Source organism: Oncorhynchus mykiss, chromosome 6 (assembly GCF_013265735.2).
Source record: "Oncorhynchus mykiss isolate Arlee chromosome 6, USDA_OmykA_1.1, whole genome shotgun sequence".
NCBI classification, from domain to species: Eukaryota; Metazoa; Chordata; class Actinopteri; order Salmoniformes; family Salmonidae; genus Oncorhynchus; species Oncorhynchus mykiss.
In genome coordinates, this window is record NC_048570.1 from 55,065,598 (window position 1) to 55,077,343 (window position 11,746).

Below are 11,746 nucleotides of genomic sequence, written 5' to 3' on the forward strand. Positions count from 1 at the left end.
CCATCTAATTCACATATTATTTTGAAAGTTAACATATGTGTGTAACTATTAAAACAAATTACATGACAGAGGACTCAAGGCACGGAGGCAGATGTAGCACATAAACGTGTTAAATCCACTATAAAAAATGCTGACAGTTGGTCTGAATCCAGAGATTAGACAGTTGTGGTCTCCAAGAGCATGTTTTAATTCGTCTCTGCCACTTTGTCATTCTGATTCATTATCACCACAGTTATTTCTGATCTACAGTCTCCTCACTCTGTCCCTTTACTCTCATTTCTTTTTCACAGGTACTCACTTCTCTTAGTCCCGAACAGGCCTCTGTTGTCGCCGCTCTCTCCTCCATGACTTGTCTACCATCTTGTCAAGTCTCTCCTCAACCTCTTTTTTTTTGTCTATTGTGTACTCCTCTTCTTTCCCCTATTTTCTTCCACTTTTTTCTCTCTTATCCTCTATAATCTCTTCTCCTCTATCCTCTCCTCTTTTCCTGTGTGTGTGTGTGTGCGCGCACGTGTGTGTCTGTGGACTTGCGAGCGTTTGTATGCCTGTGTCACCAATTACACTATGCTGTGAGTTCCAAAACTTTCAAAACATACTTCCCTATTCCTGATTTAGATAGAATTACATACAGTAAGGTGAATTTGCCCCAGAAGATTACAGGTTCGATCAAACAAAACAACATGGTCTCTTTATTTTACTGCATTCTGCCTCAATACTTCTGCCTTTTTTAAAAACATTTCCCTCTATTGTCATCATCACTTTTTTCTTTTCATCTCTCCTCCACACCCTCAAGTCTATTTGTTTGCATCACCTCTGTTCTTGGTTGGTTTATCTGTTTTCATATCTCCTACTATAACAGTGTTGTATCCACAAAGTATTACCTTTCATTACACAAAAGCTGCGGCCCTTGCAAAACAAGGGAAACAACCAGAGCGGTTGACATCACCGATTGAACACTACTAGCGCACGCCGCTAACTAGCTAGCCATTTCACATCGGCTACAATGCTATTTCCCACGATATCTCTTCCTGGCTCTAACCCTTTATTTCCAACTCTCCCAATGTGAAATGTTCTCCCTCATCATCCTGTCTGTCTTTCACTCTCTCTCCCTCTCTTCTCCTCCTCTTTCTGCTACAATTATCTTAAACCTTTCATCTGTAAAATAACTCACCTCCTCCTAACCTTCCACTTCAATGGTTCTGAAGGGCAGGCTGTTCTCCACCAATGACTTTGGCCTAACCAACTAGAAGCTTACAATGGGCCACTGTAACACACTCACACACGCAAGCACTTGCATGCACGCAAGTGCACACACACAAACCCTCCCTTGTCTGTTTCTCCTCTGTGTCTCTGTCGGGTGCTTTGGATCCATAAATACTGATGAAAGGTAAATGTGGGGTGCATTTTTCTGTTACCGTGACGACAGACAGAAGACGAGTGAAGAGAGCAGGGGCCTCATTTTTAAAAAATTTCTTAGATTTATACTTGAACTTAGTCCTAAAAATCATTTCCAACGGTGTGCTTATGTTCGATTCATAAAAGATACTGAGCATAAAGAACCTTGCTTACGCAGGTTCTAATAAGCCCATTTTTAACTTACGCACCTGTGATCTATAAATCTCAAATAACTTAAAATTGAGTGCACCTGAATGTGCCTTACAATCAGAGAATTCCCCTTATAGAATACTAGCACAAATGAGGGTTTAGTCAGGAATAGCCATGGACCAAAAGAGAAAAGTAAACTTTTTGGAAGACGAGATCACGGCAATGGTAGAGGAGATTGAAGACAGGCAACACGTATATATTCTGTTGACTAAATAGTGAGTTGACAAACAAAACCAAACAGGTAGCTTTGCGAGTGTGTCGCCGCTGCAGTGAACGAGGTGGGGCAGCAAGACAGAACTGTGGCTGATGTGAAAGACCTGGCACTCCAGAGTTCTCCCAAATGGACCAGCGCATCGGGGAAATCATTGGGGAAAGCGCATACACTGGCACATGCGCCGACCGCGACAGTGAATGTTTAAAAAAAGGTTCGGTTTCTTCTATTTAGCTATTTTTGCTTTATTTTTCATGTGGTTTAATCCAACTTTTACATTGTTTAGCAGTAACATTGGAAACGGTAAAGTCGGTGCGCGAAACCCCAACCACTGCATCACTAGATCACGGTAAGTAATTGAGAGAATGTGAAACATGGTTGTCAGTAACTTAATATACAAGACATGCATTGATTTATTTTATTATTTGATTCACATAGAAACAGGGGAAACTGCGTTGCAGCCCATGCGCCCTCCACCCAGGGATAAAGTGGGTGAGGCTCCCAAAGCAGCAGGTGCCAGGAATGAGGGCGAAGGTTTGGCCACAGGTGTCGAGGGCTGTCCATGTCTGCGTCCGTGCGCCAGGATGAAGTCCGTGAGGCCCCAGTTCCCAAGCGTCGCAGACCCGCAGGTGCCAGGGGTGAGGGGGAATGTTTGGCCACAGGTGTCGAGGGTTCATCGACGTCTGTGTCCACGTCTACAGTTCGCGTGTTGACCGCTGCAGTCCTGCAAACCCAGAATGAGCTGAACACATTGGTTGGGTAGATTGTGACTGAACTCGGAAGAATACGCAGGGTTTACATTCATTTACATAATGCAATTGTTGAACGTTTTCCACAACATCAATAAAAAGCCTATGCTTTTTACATTGTCTGGCATTCCTTTTCTTACCACCAATCTGTATGAGCTGCCGCCTCCTCACTGCATCAGTCGGGGCAGGTGCCCCATTGGGTGGTGGGTTAGGAGGCTCTTGGGGCTCCATTCTAATCTCCACATCCATTTCAATACCATGCTTCAGGGTGATGTTGTAGAGCACACCACATGCCAGTATTATGCGTGTAAGCTTTGATTGGGGAGGGAAACCATTCATTCTTAAAACAGGTCAACATTTTTTTTTTCGATATGAAATTGCACACCCCGATGTTCTTGTCAAACAAACTTGCACTACTAATAGGCACTACAGTTACTGAGATATCCCCTTGAAATCTGTTTGCATTTTGTTGCAATCTCAGTAACCGTAGGGCCAAATTAAAAACTGTTTTCAGCTATTTGGCCGGAACCTTTGGGTGTGTAATTTCAATAAAATGCTAAATATAAAATCTTGGTATATGTTGCTTTAAGTTGACTAAATTAAATGTAAGTTTTCTATTTTATTAAATGAAGTTATCTTCTCTGGCTTGTAGAGGATTTTTCCACCTGATGCATCAAGGCAACGCCACCTGCCCTTCAGCAGTCCGATGGTGCGCTCCACCAACTGACCTTGTTCTGCCGTGTGTCAAATTGTAGCACATTTCCTCTGCTGTTCGGGGATCGTCAAAGGGAGTGAGAAGCCACGTTTTCAGTGGATAGCCCCGGTCACCTAATAGGGTAAAACCATTGTGTTACATTATTTTTGCATGGTTAATAGGCTATTATACCCTGAAAAAAAACTCACAGAGAAGCCACCCACCTCCACTCTCACCAGCTTCTTGACGCAGGCCTACACTGCTGTAGGCCTGAATGAGTCGTGCGTAGACCCTGGCCACTTGGAGCATACATTGAGTAGCTGCATGCGGGCATCGCAGATGATCTGAACATTCAATGAATGGAAATTCTTCCTGTTAACATATACATGTTCATCTACAGACGAGACGTGTAAGGCTCAATGCGTGCAGTCAACTGCACCTATGAAAATTAAATGAGCGGACAAACTCGGCTTTGACGTGCGCCTGTTCATCGGCTGTAAATGGGAAACGAATGTATCTCGTGGACAATATGTGTAGAATCGCCTCCGTGACTTGTGGCAGGATGACGGCTGAATGATGGCTGTGATATACCCGACCTGTCACTCATTTCCCTCTGGAATGTCCCAGTAGCGAGGAATCCCAGAGTGGACAGTACTTGGACAGATATGGGTATGGCGTGATTGCAGCGTGTCTTCCTTTCCAGATTAGGTGCGAAATCCCACTCCAAATCTAACAGAACATTTCTTGGGAGACAATAGCGACTTGTAAGCCATGGATCATCATTCGCAAAAAAAGTAATTCCGGTCTTTGAAAACTCTCTCCCTTCTAAAAGCACGGTTTTCAATGTCTTCAAATACTACTTATACGTGGTTTTCTGCATGAGTCATAATTAACCTTTCTGATCTCCCCATCCTGGATCCGGGATCGTGAATACAGACTCAAGCTCATTACCATAACGCAACGTTAACTATTCATGAAAATCGCAAATGAAATGAAATAAATATGCTAGCTCTCAAGCTTAGCCTTTTGTTAACAACACTGTCATCTCAGATTTTCAAAATATGCTTCTCAACCATTGCAAAACAAGCATTTGTGTAACAGTATTGATGGCTAACGTAGCATTTAGCATTAGCATTCAGCTGGCAACATTTACACAAAAAAACAGAAAAGCATTCAAATAAAATCATTTACCTTTGAAGAACTTCAGATGTTTTCAATGAGGAGACTCTCAGATAGCAAATGTTCAGTTTTTCCTGAAAGATTATTTGTTTAGGACAAATCGCTCCGTTTTCTGCGTCACGTTTAGCTATGAAAAAACCCCTGTATCCAGGATTGTGTAAATCTATCAGCAAGCTCATTAGCATAACACAACGTTAACTATTCATGAAAATCGCAAATGAAATGAAATAAATATGCCATCTCTCAAGCTTAGCCTTTTGTAAACAACACTGTCATCTCAGATTTTCAAAATATGCTTCTCAACCATAGGAAAACAATCATTTGTGTAAAAGTAGCTAGCTAGCGTTAGCATTTAGCGTTAGCATTTAGCGTTAGCATTTAGCGTTAGCATTTAGCGTTAGCATTAGCGTTAGCATCCAGCACGCAACATTTCAACAAAAACATAAAAGCCTTCAAATAAAATAATTTACCTTTGAAGAACTTCTGATGTTTTCATTGAGGATACTCTCAGTTAGATAGCAGATGCTCAGTTTTTCCAAAAAGATTCTTTGTGTATTAGAAATAGCTCCGTTTTATACATCACATTTGGCTACCAAAAAAAATCTGAAAATTCAGTCCTCAAAACGCGAACTTTTTTCCAAATTAACTCCATAATATCGACTGAAAACATGGCAAACGTTGTTTAGAATCAATCATCAAGGTGTTTTTCACATATCTCTTCATTGATACATCGTTCTTGGACACATCGTTTCTCCCCTATATCAAATGGAAAAGTACGAGCAGCTGGCAATTGCGCACCGAATTCCACGCAGGACACCAGGCGGACACTTGGAAAATGTAGTCTCTTATGGTCAATCTTCCAATGATATGCCTACAAATACGTCACAATGCTGCTAAGACCTTGGGCGAACGACAGAAAGTGTAGGCTCATTCCTTGCGCAATCACAGCCATATAAGGAGACAATGGAAAACAGAGCTTCAGAAATTCTGCTAATTCCTGGTTGATGCATCATCTTGGTTTCGCCTGTAGAATGAGTTCTGGGGCACTTACAGACAAAATCTTTGCAGATTCTGAAACTTCAGAGTGTTTTCTTTCCAAAACTGTCAAGAATATGCATAGTCGAGCATCTTTTCGTGACAAAATATCGCGCTTAAAACGGGAACGTTTTTTATCCAAAAATGAAATAGCGCCCCTAGAGATCTAACAGGTTAAGATCAAAATTGATGGTAAGTCCATTTTATAAATGAAGCTCCAAGTCCATGAGAGGAATGACACATTGATCACCTCGGGGCACATATTGTTGATGTCTGTCTCAGCAAACAGCTTTGGGATTTTGTAACACCCTTTCATTATATAAAGTATAAGGACCGCATGAACCACGGACTTCAGTCTATCCTGCTTTCTTTTCAAACATTGTCGAGCAGAGGAGGCTAGTGGGAAGAGCTATAGGAGGACGAGCTCATTGGAATGGAACAGTATTAAAACACATCAAACATATGGAAACCATTCCATTTATTTAATCCATACAATGAGCCCGTCCTCCTATAGCTCCCTCCACCAGCCCCCACTGGTGTCGAGATGTGTGATAGAGTTCACCACTCAGCTGTCCCCGCTGTTACATAAATGTAGGTGAGAGAAAGAGAGAGAGAGAGAGAGAGAGAGAGAGAGAGAGGATGAAAGGGGGGACCTGGGAGGAGTGATACCAGTTGTGGATCTGGCACCTGTTGCCTAAGCGTAACGTCAGGGCCCTGTATTTCATCGCAGAGGAATTCTGTATGAAAGCTCATACACACGCACACACACACACACAGACATTTTGTCTGTGTGTGCGTGTATGAGCTTCCATACAGTGTTTGTGTGTGCACACTATCATTCAGTTTGTTTGTGTGTGTGTGTTCATGTGTGTGTCTCAGCGGGGGTTGTGTTTAATATGCCTGTGTATCCAGGCCTGTCAGAGGTCTCTGGTGACATGTTAGAACATGCCACCAGCAATGTCGGTCAATATTAATCAACTATCTCTGCTCATCAAGCCACTATGGGGGGGGGTTGGGGTCTAATCAGTGCATTTTAATGTGAATTCAATGACCACACACACACACGCACACACGCACCTGCTGGCTTGCCTCTGAAGCTAAGCAAGGTTGGTCCCTGGATGGGAGACCAGATGCTGCTGGAAGTGGTGTTGGAGGGACAGTTGTAGGCACTCTTTCAGTGATTGGGGACATTGCCCTATGTAAGCTGCTGTCTTTCAGATGGAATGTTATAGTTTTTTGCGATTGCTTACACACTTGTGGAATTTGGCTCATTGTGTCAAAACTCTACCCACAAGCCAAATAAGACACAACACTTCTATGTCTAAATGAAACTCTGAAATCAAAACCTAACAATCCCTTTTCAAAATGGCATTTTTGGCAACAAAATGATACACACATGCACCATTTGAATTACTCTTTCAAAGCAGCAACAACACAGTAATGTACTTTATACAAAACACTGCTGTCTTAAAAAAAGTAATTGTACTTTGCATACCTTTTTAATTTTCTCATTCAGGCTTCTGTGAAAGATTGTTCCAGTACAGTACATCTAGTCATTTCAATGAACACAAAAATAGAAAGGCTTCAGAAAAAAAATAACAACAAAAAAACACAAAGAAAAGTAGAATTACGGTACAGTAATCAATTCAATATGTTACTGTAAACTAATGGAAACAAAAATACTTACAGTAAAATTACAGTGCAATGGTAAACACAAAAATAGTATCGTAAGGGATGGGGTGGATGGTTTATGGACTCCGCCTTCTGTTAGGGTCTGGCCATATCACAAGCAATGTCATACCTGGTTAGGCAATGGGGAAAATATCCAACCCTGGACTGACCCAAACTCAATGTCTCCGCATGCCTCTTCCATTGCTTGCAGAAGAGGCAGTGGGGGCATGTGGTTGGCGGGCATACACTTTCCAACACCAAGCCAAAAATAATTCCTCAATCAGATTGAGACATGGGGAGTAAGGGAGCAAGTATACAACTGTGAAGTTATTGTAGTTGGTGAACCAGTCCCTGACCTGAGCAGCCCAGTGGAAACTAACATTATCCCAGATGACAACAAACCTGGGCTGCTCTGGTCCGTCCTGTACAACTGCATTATGTAGTGCATCCAGAAATATGACTATGTGTGCAATATTGTAGGGACCTATGGAGGCATGGTGTTGGAGAACGCCTTGCAGACTTAAAAAAACAAAATATATATTTTATGATTAAAAAAAAATAAGTTATTGTTTTTCAATCAACCAACAAAACACATTCCACATTCACAGATGTGACAGGCTTAACGAACAAATAAATAATAATAATAATATATTTAAAAATAATAATGAATATTTTTATATACACACATACATAAATCCTACATACATGTACATATACATACACACACACACACACAAAGAACAATTAAAAAATAAACATATATATAAAACTTGCAGCAGCACTATCAAGGTTCTTATTAGCTATTTCTAGCCTTAGCTGAGACGACGAGGAAATAATTAGTTTTTAGATTTTATAACCTGACCTAACTTGCCGTACTGAGCAATTGTGTCTAAAATGGGAAGAATGGATTTCTAAGGGTTGGATACGTGGAGCAAGACATCATCCGCGTAAAGCAAAATCTTTATGCTGCAGGGCCGCCTGCAGAAACACCCATAATACTTGGATTGCTCCTTGTCTTGTGCCCCGTTCCAGAGGGAATCTGTCAGAGTTCAGTCCGTTAGTAGTCACCATGGCATTTGGATGGGAGTATAGTGATTTGATCCATTTAATAAAGTTTGGGCCCATAATGAACTTTTCTAAGACTGAAAACAGAAAGCTCCACTCCATCCTGTCAAACGCCTTCTCAGCATCCAGTGAAGCCAGCAGGACAGGGGTCTTCTGTGCGTTTACTTGATCAATAATATCAAAAAGACGGCGAATGTTATCAGAAGAGTATCTGTCTCTAATTAATCCAGTTTGGTCCACTTTTATTATTTTGGGAAGAAGAGTGTTTAGTCTTTTGGCGAGCAATTTGGTAATTATTTTGTAGTCGAAATCCAACAAGTTTATGGGCTGGAAGGATGAGCAGGATAGAGGGTCCTTGTCTTTTTTGAGCAACACTGTTATGCGAGCTGTGTGCATTGAGTCTGGGAGAACCCGTTTTTGCAAAAATCCTGCAGCATTGGCATGAAGATAGGGCTGAGCTGGGGCCAAAAAGCTTTGTAGATCTCTCTGGGGAATCCATCTGGGCCTGGGGACTTATTAGGTGGCATGGAGGTAATTGCCTCCAGGATCTCCTCAGGAGTGAAGGGGGAGTTGAGATCGTCTTGGTTGGTCTCTGATAGTTTAGGTAGCGAGATTCCCTCTAGGAAGGAGTGGAGTTCTGCCTCCGTGTGTTTTCTCTCAGAGGTATGTAGTTTGCAGTAAAAATCATGATATTTTTGGGGTCATATGTGCCCTCGTCCTTCGGATAGCCATGATTGTACGTTCTGACTGCTCTTTTTTTAATTGGTAAGCAAGCAATCTACTCTGCATATTGCTATACTCATGGTATTTATGTTTAGTAAAGAAACATTTTTTTCCCTCCGAGTGTAGTCCAAATTCAGTTTGGCTTTGGCTGCTTTAAGTTGACTCCAGGAGATGCTGTCTGTGGATTGTTTTTATACTTTTTCACAGCTCCCTCTCAAGATCTAGCCTGTGTGCTCCCTCTCAAGATCTAGCCTGTGTGCTTCCATTGCTTTTTTCTTAGAGGAAGCATATGTAATTAGATGACCTCTCACCACGCCAAAGGAAACACATTGCTCATTGAACAGGGTTATTATTTTTTTTACATGAAAGCAGGAGTATCTGTGTTAGGGGCGTATATGTCTAAGCTAGTAATTGGTTGTCCATACAGTGACCCAGTTATCAAAATAAATCTCCCCTCCGGATCAGATATGTTTTTGTCAATTATGAATGGAACATTCTTATGGATAAGTATGGCTGTACCTCTACTGTTTGATTTGAAAGATGAGAAATACACCTGTCCCACCCAAGCTCTGCGGAGTTTGGCATGTTCAGCATCACAGAGGTGTGTCTCTTGTAATAGCGCAATGTCTGCTTTTTCCTTTTTTAGAGCACATAGTATCTTTTTCCGTTTTATTGCATGCCCTAGACCATGGCAGTTCCATGTCAATAGATTTAAGGAACTAGTCATCGTCATCGAACAGTAATGGAACTTTAGTGCAAGTCATCTCTGGGAAAAAGTGGATAATAGTTACAGCTGCGTTCACATAAAAGGAAAATAAATGGTGTACATAAAATGCAGAAAAAAAAACGGGAACAGTTAGCAACGCACAACGTCTCCCCCTCCCCACCAAAGAAATGGCTCCTCCTCTCCACTCCGCCCTGCATTGAGTAAATGACAACGTAGCCCCTGTCCAGACCACATTAACAGAGGGAGAAAATGAAATCAATAGCCCAGCCTACATATACCTCCCCCAAGGGACATAGGGAACCACAAGTAATAATAGCAACAAAAAAAGGGAAATAAAAGTAGGCTGAAGCGTTTGTAGGCCTAGGTTAGGCTATAGAGCCTATCCCTCTCAGCTAAAGGAACATAAATATAGATTAGACGGCTATAATGACATTTAGCAGGGCTGGTGAGTCTTTGGATATCGGCTATATGTTGTCTTACCTCCTTTAGTAATAGCATTTATCGCATTTAGTCATTGGACCGTTTCTCATTGACCAGGATTGTCTTTCAAAAAACGTTTTGCCTCTTCGGGAGTTTTGAAGTGTCGCAGGGCTCCTTGGTGAAGAATCCTCAGCTCGTTTGGGTATTTGAATCCCCTGAAGATGCCTCGGTCAATGGAGTATTTCTTCACCTCGTCAAACTCTCGGCGCTTGCGGACATTTTATTTGTCACATACACATGGTTAGCAGATGTTAATGCGAGTGTAGCGAAATGCTTGTGCTTCTAGTTCCGACAATGCAGTAATAACCAACGAGTAATCTAGCTAACAATTCCAAAACTACTACCTTATACACACAAGTGTAAAGGGATAAAGAATATGTACATAAAGATATATGAATGAGTGATGGTACAGAGCGGCATAGGCAAGATGCAGTAGATGGTATCGAGTACAGTATAGACATATGAGATGAGTATGTAAACAAAGTGGCATAGTTTAAAGTGGCTAGTGATACATGTATTACATAAAGATGCAGTAGATGATATAGAGTACAGTATATACGTATACATATGAGAAATAATGTAGAGTATGTAAACATTATATTAAGTAGCATTGTTTAAAGTGGCTAGTGATATATTTTACATCAATTCCCATCAATTCCCATTATTAAAGTGGCTGGAGTTGAGTCAGTGTGTTGGCAGCAGCCACTCAATGTTAGTGGTGGCTGTTTAACAGTCTGATGGCCTTGAGATAGAAGCTGTTTTTCAGTCTCTCGGTCCCAGCTTTGATGCACCTGTACTGACCTCGCCTTCTGGAGGATAGCAGGGTGAACAGGCAGTGGCTCGGGTGGTTGTTGTCCTTGATGATCTTTATGGCCTTCCTGTGACATCGGGTGGTGTAGGTGTCCTGGAGGGCAGGTAGTTTGCCCCCGGTGATGCGTTGTGCAGACCTCACTACCCTCTGGAGAGCCTTACGGTTGTGGGCGGAGCAGTTGCCGTACCAGGCGGTGATACAGCCCGACAGGATTCTCTCGATTGTGCATCTGTAGAAGTTTGTGAGTGCTTTTGGTGACAAGCCAAATTTCTTCAGCCTCCTGAGGTTGAAGAGGCGCTGCTGCGCCTTCTTCACGATGCTGTCTGTGTGGGTGGACCAATTCAGTTTGTCTGTGATGTGTACGCAGAGGAACTTAAAACTTACTACCCTCTCCACTACTGTTCCATCGATGTGGATAGGGGGGTGTTCCCTCTGCTGTTTCCTGAAGTCCACAATCATCTCCTTAGTTTTGTTGACGTTGAGTGTGAGGTTATTTTCCTGACACCACACTCCGAGGGTCCTCACCTCCTCCCTGTAGGCCGTCTCGTCGTTGTTGGTAATCAAGCCTACCACTGTTGTGTCGTCCGCAAACTTGATGATTGAGTTGGAGGCGTGCGTGACCACGCAGTTGTGGGTGAACAGGGAGAACAGGAGAGGGCTCAGAACGCACCCTTGTGGGGCCCCAGTGTTGAGGATCAGCGGGGTGGAGATGTTGTTACCTACCCTCACCACTGTTATGGTGTTGATTTTTGCCGCCTGTAGGACTCGTTCCTTGTCGGTGAATCTCAGGAAACGT

At 42.3% G+C, this 11,746-nt stretch overlaps 1 long non-coding RNA gene across 1 annotated transcript; it reads left to right on the forward strand.

Annotated features, from left to right (window-relative positions):
- The first annotated feature begins 602 nt into the window (after nt 1–602).
- On the forward strand, nt 603–2,646 carry LOC118965082. Its single transcript, XR_005052418.1, has 3 exons — nt 603–2,030; nt 2,103–2,165; nt 2,255–2,646. It is a non-coding gene; the product is annotated as an uncharacterized LOC118965082 (long non-coding RNA).
- The last annotated feature ends 9,100 nt before the right edge of the window (nt 2,647–11,746 follow it).